The sequence below is a fragment of the Rhinolophus sinicus genome, chromosome 15 (genome assembly GCF_057876585.1).
Source record: "Rhinolophus sinicus isolate RSI-liver-muscle chromosome 15, RSI-T2T, whole genome shotgun sequence".
Lineage (NCBI taxonomy): Eukaryota > Metazoa > Chordata > Mammalia > Chiroptera > Rhinolophidae > Rhinolophus > Rhinolophus sinicus.
In genome coordinates, this window is record NC_142515.1 from 18,889,785 (window position 1) to 18,904,739 (window position 14,955).

General features: G+C 40.1%; 1 protein-coding gene across 7 annotated transcripts in view; it reads left to right on the forward strand.

Annotated features, from left to right (window-relative positions):
- Positions 1-14,955, forward strand: part of SORCS1 (sortilin related VPS10 domain containing receptor 1) — a 458,014-nt gene that overhangs the window by 240,557 nt on the left and 202,502 nt on the right. The window lies entirely within an intron of this gene.

The following is a 14,955-nucleotide window of genomic DNA, read 5'->3' on the forward strand; positions in this document are numbered from 1 at the left end:
AGATGTGAAGATGAGGTGATGGATGTTAAGATGGTAAAATGTCTGACACATCGTAATTTTCAGATCAGCAGCTGTGACTCCACGTAGGAGGGAGAAGGGTAGGCATATCACCATTTCCAAAAGGCAGCTACAGGGAATGACTGTTGTTGGTTGGACGTTGCTGTCTCTCTTGTGAGAGTTCTGACCAATTGGTGAAGAATCAGAGTGAGCCTTGACAAAACAGAAGCAAACATGGGATTTTCATCTGATATCTCCCATTTTCCCTTGACATGGAATTAATAGATTAACTGGAATTGAAGTGACTGCATTGTCCTGCAGCAGGTTGGAAGTTCATTTCTAAAGTTCATTTAACCTGCATACAAATGCCAGGATGAAGGCACTGCCAGAAGGAGACTTGTATTAAGAGATCATCATAGACTAAACCCTAGGTTTGCAGATGAGAAAACTAAGGTTTAAAGAAAGGGAAAGGTTTTCCCCCGTTGCAGAGTTATGGGCACAATTGGGACTAGAATTCAGGTTTCTTGGTTGGCAATCATACTGTTTCTACTACGCTATACTGCTCCTGTTAAGAGGGTTTATCTACTCTTCAGAGAGAAATATTATTTTCTTAGGAAGAAAGTATTTGCTTTTAAATAAAAAAGACCTATTAGTCTTAGAAGGAGAGTGGTGGTCCATTCATGGTTTGGTTTTAAAAACTTGTGTTGTTAAATTCTGAATTCTGATAACATTTTTGGGTATTACATGAATTGCATGAGATAACAATACCCATAAGGAAATAGAAAAGTATGGTCCTTTTCATATGTTCTAAGCCATATCCTGTTGTGATGGCAGCACTGATTTCTAGATTCCAATTTCACATCTGTCAGTCATTACTGTTAGTGACCGTGGGTACATTCTACATTTTGTTGTCTGGACTGTGGAAGGTGAATGAGAACATCTCTAAATAGTTATCTTCAATGCTGGCTGCACATCCAAAGTGCAAGCCCTGGTCCCACCCTTGTTGCTCTGGATTAGGACTCAGGTAACTACCGTGAGCAAGATCCGCAAATGCTTCTGGTATGTATCTAGGATGAAGGACCCCTTATGTCACAGGAAATGTTCCCTCTGGCTCTAAACATTTTAAGTTCTTCAGTAGAAGCAGCATAGCTTACCAGTTGTGCGTAGACTAGTGTGGGGACAGAGCCAGGAGAGCAGTTTCCAGCCTCTCAGCCTCACATGGAAAGGTGCTGGCTGGGGTAGTAGATGGCTATCAGCTGTAATCAGATGGCCATCCGCTGTGGCTGGTTGGCCATCAGCTTTTACCGATTAGCCATTAGCCATTAATATAACTGCTGTGGCTACGCTGGCAAGGGGGTTGGTTGGTTGGTTGGTTTGGTTGGTTGGTTGGTTGGTTGGTTGGCTGGCTGGGTGGCAGAGAAGTGGAAAGCAGATTGCAGATCGTGTGGAGCCTGCTTCCTGTGTCCACAACCCAGCCACCGGCGAGAACATAGTGGTATGACTCCCCTATCTATGGCTCCGTGGCTGTTCCTTTTTGGCCTCACCATGTCCTGCGTTCTGGTGTAGGGAGCAGGAGCCGATTCCTTCATGACAACTCTAGTCAGATGGCTTGAGTAAAACCCCAGCTAAACCAATTAACAAGTGAACAACTATGGGGATTTACTTTATCTCACCAAGCACAGTGTCATCAAGCTTAAAATAGGAGATAATTACAGTATCTACCTCATGAGGAAAGTTGTGAGGCTTATGTGAAACAAGGCATTTCAAATATTTAAAACAGAATTGTTAAGGTTTAATCAGTGTTTTCTTTTCATTTTATTCTCCGTTTTTCACCCCTCTCCTCCTCCTCCTTCATATAATTATCGGAGGCAATAGTAGTGATTATCCTCAATGAATAGAAGTATTCATTAGAACTTTCTACAGTGGTAGAAATGTTCCTCTGAGCTGTCCAATACTGTAACCACTAACCACTTGGGGCTATTGAGTGTTTGAACTATGGCTAGTGTGATTAAGGAACTGGATTCTATATTTCATTTAATTTTAATTGATTTAAATGCAAATGCCCACATATGGCTAATGGTCACAGTGTTAGACACCACAGTTCAGTAATGTCACCCTCAACTCTATGGTGATGGAAGGAGAACTGACTCTGGATGGTGAACACACCACGTGATATATAGATGATGTAATACAGAATCGTACACCTGAAACCTATGTAACTTTACTAACCATTGTCACCCCAATAAACTTTAATTTAAAAAAAAAATAACGTCACCCTCACACACTTAGAGATACACCCTGAATATTCCTATCATCCCCTCACTGGCTGATTTCTTGCCCATCATTAACAATTGCATGTTAACAATTTTGATCTGTGTATAGTCCTAAATTGAGGAGCTGAACTTAAATTGAGGAGCCTTTATTTTTATAATGATATTTAGTTATGTTTCCTGACTTTCAATCAATTCTTATAAGCCCTATTGATTTTTCCTCTAGTTCACATTTTTAAATAAATTTCATTTACCAATCTACAAACTGTAGTGCCTACAGTTTCTCTTTGTAGGATACAAAGAGAAATAAGACAGCATTCTGCCCTCAAAAGTCGTGTATTCTAGTAATAAATGACATGACTCTTTGTACTTGAAAGGTCTCTTGACTCTGCTTCCACCTAGTAGGTGACTTTGGGTGAGTCATTTACATTTTTTCATTTGTAAAGTGATGTGGGCAAAAACAAAGGGATTTATAGCTGGAAGAGACCTGAAAATCGTCCTAATCTAGTGATAGCCTCTGTTTTATCGATGCCATTAGAAACGAATATGATTTTTAAAAATAAGATGCTCAATGTTGGACGTGAGCATGGGTTTTTCTTTAGCAGCAAAATATATGGTGGTGATCTGAACACTTCAAGTTTGTTTGCCTCGGCAGGACTTAAAGAGTGAGACCCTCCAGTCCCGATGTAGCTCCTAGGACTGGAAGGAAAGCTTAGATGGAATCCAGCAAGGAGCCCTGCCACCGAATCCACTCATGTCAATACACCAGTGTCAGTCAGGCTGCCTACTTCATCCATAGTTATCTGGAGGTTATGAAAGAGGGTGCTGGGCGGTGCGCATTTAGCTGAAATCAAGACTTGGCGGACCCTGTCTCTGGAGAAAGAAAAATCATTGCCCATGACTGTGAGAGAACAATTTCCTTTGGGCCAGTTACCTTCCAGAAGTAGAGTCGGGCCGGAGCTGTTTAAATCAGTGTTTTGGGGTAAACCGTAGAGAAAGGATCTTTTCCTCTATAGATAAACACGGCCTTCAGGGTCACTTTCTGTAATGTTGATAGATTTAAGAAATAGTGAAGGACGATGGAGGTCTTTACAATGGTGCACAAATTCAAGAAAGTTGACAAAGCAGTAAATGTGTGTAGTTTTTCTACTTATGAGGTGAATTTATCACCATGCAATAGGTATCCCACTTCTCCGCTGCCAAAGGGACATACTTGGACTAAAGAGATGGTACCTGCATAACATTTTAAAGTATGAATATATTTCCCCAATCAATGAGAATTTATATATTTTAAAAAAGAGGAGAAAGAAGAGGAGGAGGAGGAGAAGGAAGGAAAGGTCAGGCTTTATTAATTATGTAAAACAAAGGCACTTGCGTTCCTTCCAATTCTCCTAGGACTTCTGCGTCCTCCAGTGAAAAGGCAGGCTCCTTTAAAGAGTTGTATTAATTCTTTGAGTTCTCTAGGGTGCTGTCTCGCCAGTTAACATCTTTTGTACCAAATACTTCTATGTGCTTTTCACTTCAGTGGGAGCCACTGGAATAAAACTGACATCAGGGTTAACTGTCTTGCCTTCCCAGGAACCTATTTTGCCTTCATGTTCTTATTGCTATTTTTAGCTCCTTGTAAGGAATAGTACAGTTCTTCAATCAACATGTCTCCAGCAGTGGGCATCATGCCCTGGCTTTGCAGGCAGCTTGTTAGGGTCATTACTGGGATCAGAGTCCAGAACGAAGCAGGCCCTCGTTTACAGTTTAAATTGATGACTGCCCATTGGTTGTTCTGCTGCAAGCCTGCTGTAAATTACAGCGGCTTTCTTTGAATACGTCTGTTACAGTAAAAACTGTAATCTCCTCCTAGGTCAGCGTAGGAAATCTTGACTAAGACACATAGAAAGGCTGCTCCCAGGATTCATCCTGGCTCATGCATACTCTCTCGGAAGGAATCCTGCTCTTGGCCTCTGATGTATGAAACATGCTCAAAGAACAAGAATAGGTGGATCCTGGTGGCAGGCTAGTTATCTGTCACCACGTCTCCATCTCCGAGGGGGAGCACTCCTCCTACCCCGCCCCCGACCCCCCCAGTTCATGGTAAATCCCAAGTTAGTGTCAGTAGTGGTTTATTGGCTATGTACATATAATCTTCTATGAGAAAAGGTGGTTTAACCTATACCTGAAATAAACAGCTGGGATCTAGAGGGTGATGGGAAGAACTAATAATACACGTACACATGTAGCAAAGAAAAAAAAAAAAAAGAGAGAAATTGATGCTGAAATCTCAGTCTCACTGTTAAATTCTCACTGAGTTTATTTGTATTCTTCCTAGAAAGAAAGCATCTGTTGTACTCTGTGTGTATCTATCAGCAATACCTTTCCCCCCAACCAAACTTAGTTGTTCTTCCCTCATGAAGTGTTGTTAACATCTTCAAGGATTAAAGAATACAAAATCCCAAGTAGCATTCATTGGAAGATAGAAGGAAAACAAGTGCTTTTTTTTTTTTTTTCAACTTGGAACGGCCGATCATTTAGATGTTACATCCTTGTACTCTCTGCATACTCTGTTCCCAGCAAAGTGAAAACTTAGAGAGTATTTGTTCTTTATATTTCCCGTGCCCCCTCCACACACCTGCCCCTTCTCCTTTCTGTGTTATCGCCACTTAATATTATTCCTGCTGAGAGAGACTTTCAAGACTTTCATCCTATAAATATGATCCTAGCTCCTCAAAACACATTGATCATTCTTTCGGGTCTATTGGCACATGCCCACATTAAACACTGTGTTTTCTCCAGATGTTTAGGTTTTAATTACCATACTGTCTGTGGCATTTTCTAAATAAGCATTTAATTATGGACTCCTTGCCTCTTCTCCTTATACCCTGGGTATGCTTAATTCCTCTTGTCATTTGCTTCGGTGGTCTGTGTATGTGACTTTTGGGGACAGGGAAGCAGTGTGGTTGAAAGAATCTGCCAGTTTCTCTTAGGGATAATTATGGCCTCCCTGAATCAGAAGATAAGAGATTTAGGAGGGTTTCAGATTCTGCCTTTTCACTTAACAGATATGGAACCCAAGTCCCAGAGAGTTTAGTGGCTTGCCTGAGGTTGCATGCAACCGGTCAATGAAAAGCTAAGATCCTTAGACCTTTAAAGTAAACCTCAAATGCTACCTATACCACAAAATTTAATCAATTGCATTAATGAGATTTTCTCACTCCTCTTGTCCCCGAGGCATCTATCTGCTTTTCTTTTCTAGCACTTCTCTCTCATTTCTGATTATAGCTGTTTTTGACCATGTCTCATCCCTCCTTTAGAATGCACAACCTTAGGTGGGGAAAATGCCTTGGTCTGCCTGGTAGTCCCTGACTTTCCAAGTGCAGCGTGATGGTGTACGGTCGGTGTCCAGCACATAGGTGTGGATTTGAACAGAACTTAGGCTGTGTTTTGGACTCTTGGCTAGAACTTGAAATGCAAAGTGCATTGTGAAACCAGCTGTGGCTCATTTATTTTCTCTAATTATAAAATTAATTCTGTTTCAAGTGAATAAACAAAGATAGTAAAAACATCCCTGTAGGTTTCAGTCGTTTCTAGGCCATGCTGTATAATTTTATCCTTTCTAGCCGAAAAGAGCATGATTAATATTTAAAATACCAGGACTTTGCATAGCCGTCCCTCAACATTAACTGGTGAAGCCACAGGGGACTGACATATTGTATAATACATCAAAGGGGGTACATGACATTTCCCTTGCGGACACTCAGTACTTGCTCATTCCATCCCAGCTCTTTCATCTGCCCCTTTGTACACAAGATCACATGTTTGCCTCTCATCTTTTAAAAATAATGTATGTTTCATTCATAAAGAAGTGTGATGCATGAACTCGGAGACACAGTGGAAGTGGCATTTTCCAAACTTCAATGGCAGTGACTTTTGGAGCGAACGAATGCTTACTACGGACTTCCCTACACTTAACCTGGGAAATGATGGCTACAGGGAGAGATCATAGCCTTTGATCCTTCCTAAGTACAGCTGAGTGTTTATACTGTTTCAGACCATTAAGCGTTTGTTCTGTTTTCATCTTGAGCGTTGCAAAATCAAATCAAATCCAAGAAAGCGTGCCCCATCTACATTTTTTTCTCTGGGTGATTTTCCAACTGTCATCCAAGCCCCTGGGTTTCAAACAAGCTACAGAATAATAAGTGCAACATGCTCTGTTTGAAACAGGGCAGAGTGCCAGAAGCAGTGCCCACTAGTGAACTCCTTTGTCCCTGGGGAGCCCTCTGGAACTCCTAGACTCCAGAGAACACAGTTGGAAAAAAAAAACACTGATCTTGGCCATTCCTCCTTTATATACTGAACTACACCTGAAACAGCCATGTACCTTGTATTATTTTATATAAATCAAAGCACCTATGAAAATATTCATAAATAAAAAAGCTAATAAAACCAGTTTTTTTTTTTTAATTTTAGCACAGTATATTACGTAGTAGGTATCTAGTTGATTTTTATTGAATCTTATCAGTGTCTAGAGCTAGTGTAAAAAAAATACCAGATTCACAATGTGCCTTGTTTTACAGAACTGAGCAGTTTAACTGGAAGTTTACTGTTTTATTGCATGTGACATTAAGTAGTATTAAGTACTTTTTTTGTTGGAAAGAAGTTTTTGCATAATTAACATCACATATTTGTTATTCCTCATTTGCATCACGTCTGTCACATATAATGAACATCTAATACATTAAATATTAATCATGAATTGCTGATCTAAAGAAACAACTAAGTTATATATGTATGAGGATCAAGTTTATATAATATTGATCTTACAATTCAATTTTTTTATTAGCTACATTTATGTTTAAAAATACGGGTAGCTAGCTAGATAATTAAATAGGTATAAAGATCATAGATAGATCCACAGATCAAATTTTCTAAGTTTAGATAATGTCTTCTAGTTGACTTCAGGTGGTATTTATAAGGGAGAGGGGATAAAACTCTGTCATTTGGTTTTAGTTCTTTTAAACAAATGAAATTAATCAGGATCGAGATAGCCTGTATTAGTCTCCAAATATTTATGAAATAAGACTCATCTGGAAATTGAATGTTTCTTATACCACCGATTAGGTATCAGAGGGCAGTTTGCCTGTATGGCCAGGTGATCAGAAATTCTCAAAAATGAATGGAAGCCTGTAAAGAGGCTGACCATTCTTCAAGTATGCATAATAGACTATCTGCTCAACCTTCTCTGGGGAGCAGCATTTTTTAAAATCTGGTTATCCACCTACGTTTTTATTTATTTTTGTCTCATCATCGGTCCTTGTTAGAACCGGTGTTCTCTGAAGTCTGGCTGGCCTAATGTTAAATGCCCATCTATTACCCTTTTATGAAGGTCAAATGCATCATTTCAGGTTGGTTCCAAGTTATGCTCCACTGTGGAGAATGGTCAGAGGTCTTTTCAACATTCTGGTCTGTTTGCTTCCAGCCTACTCCCTGCGGTTTCTCAGAGGTTTCCATCATCCGGTGTTTGACATCCTGTATCTAGAACATTTGTTTCTAGTGAATAGCCCATGCTGCTCTCATGACGGATGGAGATGAGTGCTGGCCGCTGCAGGAAATTTACCATATTTACTGGGGTGCGGATGCTTCACTCCAATATATCAGATCTGCCCAAAGCTTTCTCTTGGTGCTGTCAGGAAAAACAAAGTTAATGCCGATGAATCTTTAATAAGACTTTTTTTTTTTCTTCCCTGGAGAAATTAAGAGGGCACCACCAGCCCCAGGGGCCGAATTGTTTCCATTTAAGCATTCCTTTTTCTGATCCGACCTTTCTCTTGACAAATCTTCTTTTCATGGTTCTGTCCCTCTGCTCCTCTATGCATCTACCTCCTATTTGACAGAGCCCCTAACTGCTAATATGCTTCTCATTCCATAACCCTCCAAGTCAACTAGTTACAATAACTTTTGCAGAACAAAACATTACAGCTCGTAGGTAACAACATGGGCTTAGATCTTAATAGGTAGAAAGGCCTGAGGTATGGGATATACAGTTCAATAACTAGGAAAGAACAATCTCTTCTTCTTTAGCTGCTTGGGCCTGTGTGTGTTTATCTGGGGACTAGAATACTAAGGAGTGCCATGATTGACAGGAAATGAGCATACCTATAGAGGATGAAAGGACAGTGTGGGTGAATCCAAAAAAAAAAAAAAAAAAAGAATGGGGGAAAATAAAACACCCTGAATACACAACCTCTTACAGATAAGAGAAGTATAGGAGGAAAAGTACATGGTAAGCCAAAAGCGGAGATGGCAGAGATTATTACAAAGCATTTAAAGTAACAAAATAGTGATGAGAAAAAGCTAATACAAAAAAGCACAATGAAGACATAGGTAGAGGAAAAAAATAAAATCATAAACATTTTCAGCAGGAGATGTAGAATCTGAGATCTCTCAGAGAGAGGAAGGCAAATTTAGCAGGAACTTATTAAGACTTTCCGAGGGAGTACAATTTACTCTTATCTCTCTGTTCTTCCTGAGTGCTTTCAAAGATGTAGATGGTCGTGGGCAAAATTGGTTTTGCCAGGAAGGAAAGCACAATTATGACTCAAGTCTGGGGGAGTGGCAGGCCTAGATCTGTGCTCCCCAGCTCCCCCGTGGCAGAGCCTGAAGTTAATGAACTTTTGCCCTTTTCATGCTCTGGCTCCTAGCTACTCCCCAACCCCTCTGTGGGGTTTATGTGCACACCTTGTGGTTTCTGCACTCAGGTGTACCAGCTCAGCACCTCTGTGCAGTCACTGTGGACCTACACTTTGTCATTGAAGGGCGGTCACTGTGAATTTTTGCCTGATGGAGTCATTAGCTGTGGTGTCACGGTTAATATACTGGGCCCTGGAGCCAGTCTGCCTGGCTTTCAATTCAAGCTAAGCTGCATACTCGTGGTTTGCCCTTAGCTGAGGTTTTATTTGTTGGTTTGTTTATTATTAACCTCTCCACGATAGTTTTCTCATCTCTAAAATAAAATATAATGATTGTATCACTATCTAAAGGTAGTTATGAGAAGAGTCAACGCAAGCCCAAAGCAGTGCCTGACTCATAGCAAGCATTCCATAAACGTTAGTCTCACTGTTATCATTATTATCTGTTTCAAATTATATGGCCATGCCCTGTGCTGTCATTTGTCAACTCAGCCAAAATTATTAAATGCCTATTTTGTGCCAGATCTTTTTTAAGAACTAGGAAGTGGCATAGGAATAAAAGACACGGTCCTTGCTCTTCAGGCTGTGCAGTCTGGTAGAGGAGATGAATGTACAAACAGTCAACCACAGGACACAACTTATGTATCATAATAGCTATGTACATAGAACTCTATCTTAGGGGATTCAAGGAAGACTTCACAGAGAAGCAGATATTTGTCAACTTGAAAAGGGGAAAAGATGAAAACTATTTTTCAGTGTATCCTGCTGTCAGAAACCCAGTGTTCACAGACCACAGTGCATACATAGCTTTGTTTGATTTGCAAACATCAAATGAATAATCATGTGTCTATTTTGACTCTTAAAACATACTAATTTCCATTTATATCTGGCTGTACTGTCTAATGAGACCAAAAATGTCTCCAGGATCCAATTAAATTATAACTCTAACATAATAGCACAATTTATTTTCAATTGTTATAAACTTCTTTGCTGTCTTGCTTTTAAAATTAATAAATGGGCAGTGGTGACATTATTAAAATTGAATTAATGAAAATAAAATTAACCTTCTTATAGATTTCAGATATTCAGCATTTATCTTAAGTAACCAATAGTTACTTCAGTCAGAACTATTGATGAGATTTGGAGCTGAAATTTTAAGAAGAAATCAATTGAAGTATTGAACATCTAGCCTGTGTCCATTTCTTTGCATGCACATTGGAAATGTATACACACACACACACACACACACACACACACACACACACACACATATACTGGGGGTGCCAAAAAAATGTATACATACCTTGTATTATCTTTTGTTATCAGTATATATTGAGTATTGCAATTTTAATACAGAGGGTGCCAAAAAAATGTGTGCATATTTTAAGGAAGGAAAACTGTATTAAAATTGTAATATTCAATATATGCCAATAACAAAAGATGAATACAAGTCACGTTTGACTTCTGCAGTTAAAAGAGGTGCTCAAAGTGGTTACCATCAGCACCCAGACACTTCTGATTACGGCGAACTACTGCTTGAGCAATGTTGACCAAAGTGTCCACTTGTATACATTTTTTTGACACCCCCGGTATACATCAGCAGTGAACTTTGCATTGCCCTTATATAGTTTGCCATCCTGCTGCAGGAATGCAATGGAAGAACAGTGCAAAATGAAGATGCTGGATTGCATGGTACAGACGACAAGGGTTTGGGGAGGACTGCAGTCTGGGTAGTCAGAAAAGCAGCATGAGAGGGCTGAAATTGCCCCATGAAGCAGACTGGTATGACATTCACAAAAATAGAATTTAGTTGAACCGACATTTCTTAAGTGCTAGGCAATAGAGATACAAACAGGCATAAAACAGGGCACTGTCTGCATCAGGGAGATGGAAGGGAAAGGTATGTGGGTAGAAATGAGCATAGGGTTTACATTGATACAGGTGCTGTACCTTTCCTTTCCTGAAATCTTAATAATTTGATAATATATATTACACATCCTACTCTTTTGCATCCTAAAAGTGCTCCCGAAAGTGCTCCTTTGACAGATTGTGTATCCTCATTGTTGATTTAGAAACTACAGCCCCATTTAACTCATTGAACACTGAGGAAAGGGCAGTCGGTGGCTATCAGGGATGATGGGCAAGTGAGAAGCATGGAGTGAAACATGGCAATAAGAGAAGCAGTAGGGTATCTGTAGGGTATCAGGAGGGGCTTCTGGGCTTCCAGTGACGAGTACTTCATCTTTTTCCCCACTACTTTCTAAAAAGAGTCCCAAATTCTCTTTAGGATAGAATAGCTACAACTTCTTATTAAATGCCGGTGCTTTCTCCTTCAGCAAACCCAAATTTCACTGGGATGGCTGCAGCTTTAGGGGAGCCAAACCACCCATCCGGCTTGACTCAAATTATTATAGTGTTTGAATTCCGGAGGATGTCCAGCAAAAGAGCTGACCTGTGCTGGGGAAAAAGGTGTTAGATCTTAGGAAGGCGTTTGTCTGACACTGGAAGCAGTCTACTTTTCTTTTGAATGTACATTATGTGGTGTGTTTGTGTGTGTCCACCCCTTATGTTTTATTAATGTATTATTTAACCAGCAGATTTACATATTTTCTTGACTGGCTAATGCTGTCTTTGTTCCGTAGACCCAAGCCCTCTGTGCTTCCATGTGCAAGTGCATTAACTGACATTTACAAAGTCCCACCAAGGACTCAGTCAGTTACCACTATAAATGCCCATTGTTCCAAGAGAGCTGACCTTTACCCGTCGGCCCCAATTAAAACCTATCGCTTCTTACCCCTGCAGTGCTTACTGTAATTCTGGCACAATGCCCAGTGTAACTGGTGGGATGCATTCTTCTCAGTCCTCCTTTTCTTATTTTTCTTTTCAAAACAAAAAGAGAGTGACCAGCAATTGGAAATGTATGCTTTTGCTAGAAGAAAAAAGGGCTGATGACCAGAGTTAACTAGAATTTTCACTGAAAAGAATTTTCCCCTTTTGTGTCAACACGAGTGAAGAACCTACATAAATAAAATAATTAGGTCAAATCTGGGATCGCCTGCAGGTTTATCCCAGATTCACATATCAGAGCTGTCCAGTGACTATATGATGATGATTTGTTGCTAACTGCGGGGCCATTCTGCCCTAGGCATAACAAGTGGCCTTCTCCGTGGGAAGCTGATGGAGAGACCACAGTCCCAAAGCGTGGAAGTCAGGCACGCAGCCCTCTATATGTCAAATTATATGAGTGGCTAGCGCACTGATAGGATGGTAGCCTTTTAGATAAACTTAAGTTTCTTTTTAGAATGGAATTTAAGATCAGAGGATTTAGATCTGGAAGTAGTTTGTCTGTGATTACAGATATTCATCAAATAGAAGATTACTGTTTTTGGCAGACCAGCAACCTAAGATGTGCTAGTTTAAGGAAACAAATGTGGCAGTGTATTCAGTAGTGTATCATGTCCTTTGTAACTCTTTCTACTCTTGACTTAAAATTTCTCCATCTACTGTTGTGCCAGGGGTATGATGATGCTTACATTTTAATGAAATTTGAAGCCAAATTCTACTGACCCAGTTATTTTAGTAGAAATGGCCATAACATAAACACAGTGGCCCAAGAACAAGCCTGTTTATACTCAGATTGAGACAAGAAGTCCTGATTTGCTAAAAGTATATGGAGCTTGAAATTTGCCTTTCCCCGTTTAGTTTCAAAGTCCAGATCTAAGCAAGCTGAAGCTTGACAGAAAGCACTGTCGTCTTCTTGTAGAAATACCCTCTTCACACCTTCCCCCTGCACTGCTGGTATGAACAACCAGCCTGAGGGAATGTTATTTGATTTACAAAGAAAATGGTTCCTGCAGTTATATTATCCTCCCGCTTTTAGCCCTCTTTACTATTTGGAATTTTATAGACTTCTGAAGATAATACTTGTACAAAGGCTTAAAATTTCCCAAGAGCCACAGCATTTCGCATTTCCTACCCACAGGCCTTGGTGCAGCCTGGCAGTGTAACACTGTGAGTGGGAAGTGATCTGGCTCCCTGGAGATCCATGTCCGCATCCCATTACCCAGCAACCAGTGGAAACTGGTTAAGCTCATATGATAAAACCCAAAGATTGTCAAACCTAAACCATTCGGCTCCATTTATTGCAAACACAAAATTTTGCCCATGTTTCATTATGTTCCTCCCATACAAACCCAACTCAGGGGAACCACAAAGAACTCTGAAATAAATATGTGGGAGAGAATGATGTTGCAATTGAATATTACTGTCTACAACTACTTAACTTGTTTCTTCTTTCATTTTCTTCCTTCCTTCCTTCCTTCCTTCTTTCCTTCCTTCCTTCCTTCCTTCCTTCCTTCCATTCTTTCCTTCCTTCCTTCCTTCCTTCCTTCCTTCCTTCCTTCCTTCCTTCCTTCCTTCCTTCCTTCCATTCTTTCCTTCCTTCCTTCCTTCCTTCCTTCCTTCCTTCCTTCCTTCCTTCCTTCCTTCCTTCCTTCTTTCCTTCCTCCATCCCTCGCTCCCTCCCTCCCTCTCTCCTTCCCTAAGCTCATTTATATGAAAGAGGGATTAACAAGGCCACCTTATATATTTAAAGCAGAATATATTTTCAAAATGGTTACAAAAATGTGTGTGCATAAAAGCATCTCATCTTTACGAAAAACACTGTGAGGTGGGTAGGAGAGTTACAGCATCTTATACCTGAGAACTAATTAATGACTTGTAGTCTTCGACTAGAACCCAAATTATGGAATTTCTGGTCTATGTTCCTTCTATCATAGTTTACCACTTTCCAACCATTGCTCCAGTTTTCTTTGTTTGGGAGATACTTTACTAGTGCTCTTGAGGACAAGTGCTGATTCCTCTATAGGTCTTTAATAAAGTTCATGTTTTAAATATGAATGATATAATCTCAGATAAAATGCAAAGCACAGAGAAAACATAAAGGGCAACCCCTATGTCACTTTTTAAGTCAGCTTGTATAAAATCATTCTGCCTCCTGCTTATCATTTCATGATAACGGCCTTGATAGTTTCACAGCATAAACCTGATGCTTTTAGAAATCTGAAAAGGATTTGAGATAGAGCGTCCAAAGGAAACTCCATTTCAACCCCAAGTCCCAATATTGACTCCCAGTGACAACTCAACAAATATCTGCTAATAAATGATTGAACGGATGAATGGATAAATAAAAGGAAGTTTGGGACTATTTTGTGTTCCTCCACATTTCTAAGATTAGAATTGCCAACAATAATCGGGACAGATTTGCTATGGCAGAAGGATGGACAAAATGGCCGTCATGGTAATTTTCAGGTCTGTCATGTCCTTCCTGTAAGTGGCACTAGTCCTCATCCTGCCTCTGAGCCCTCCTGGTGGCCTAGCAAGCTGCCTCCATTTCCTCACAATATGTATCCGTGTACTCTGGACTGGTACTTGCCACTGTAGAGAGTGTATATCAGGAATGGACGTATCCTACTCATCACACCTGTGGCCAGTGACCTGAGGTGCAAGACAGCTTGGCCGATGTTTGGTGTAAGGATCTGCTTAGAGGTAGATGCCATCGTCCTGATGATGCTCCTGGGAAAAATTGCACTGAGGAATGGTTCTTCCATCATTGCCTGCACAAGGTGGGCAGGGCTTGTTCTTCCCTTTACTGCTTTATTGCTGGGATCTGACAATACCTGTGACTCTGTCATTGCCTTTAATCTCTGAGTATGCCATCATTAAGTCTCTAGCACCAGCTTTTTCTGCAGGAGTTACTACTCCCTCAGTGCCTTAGAAAAGAGATCCTCTTCTCTGTGGCAGCAGTGGCAACAAAACTAAACACTAAAAATAAATAAAAATAAAATAAATAATAGTAATTTAAAACAAAGGGAAATTACATTCACTCTGTTCAGATTGGACAGGTGGGCCCTAGAGGGGGCTACCCTCTTCACTTGTTTTTCTTTTTTCTTTTTTTTCTACATCAAATATATAAAGGCAACTATTTAAACTATGAGAGGAAGAGATAT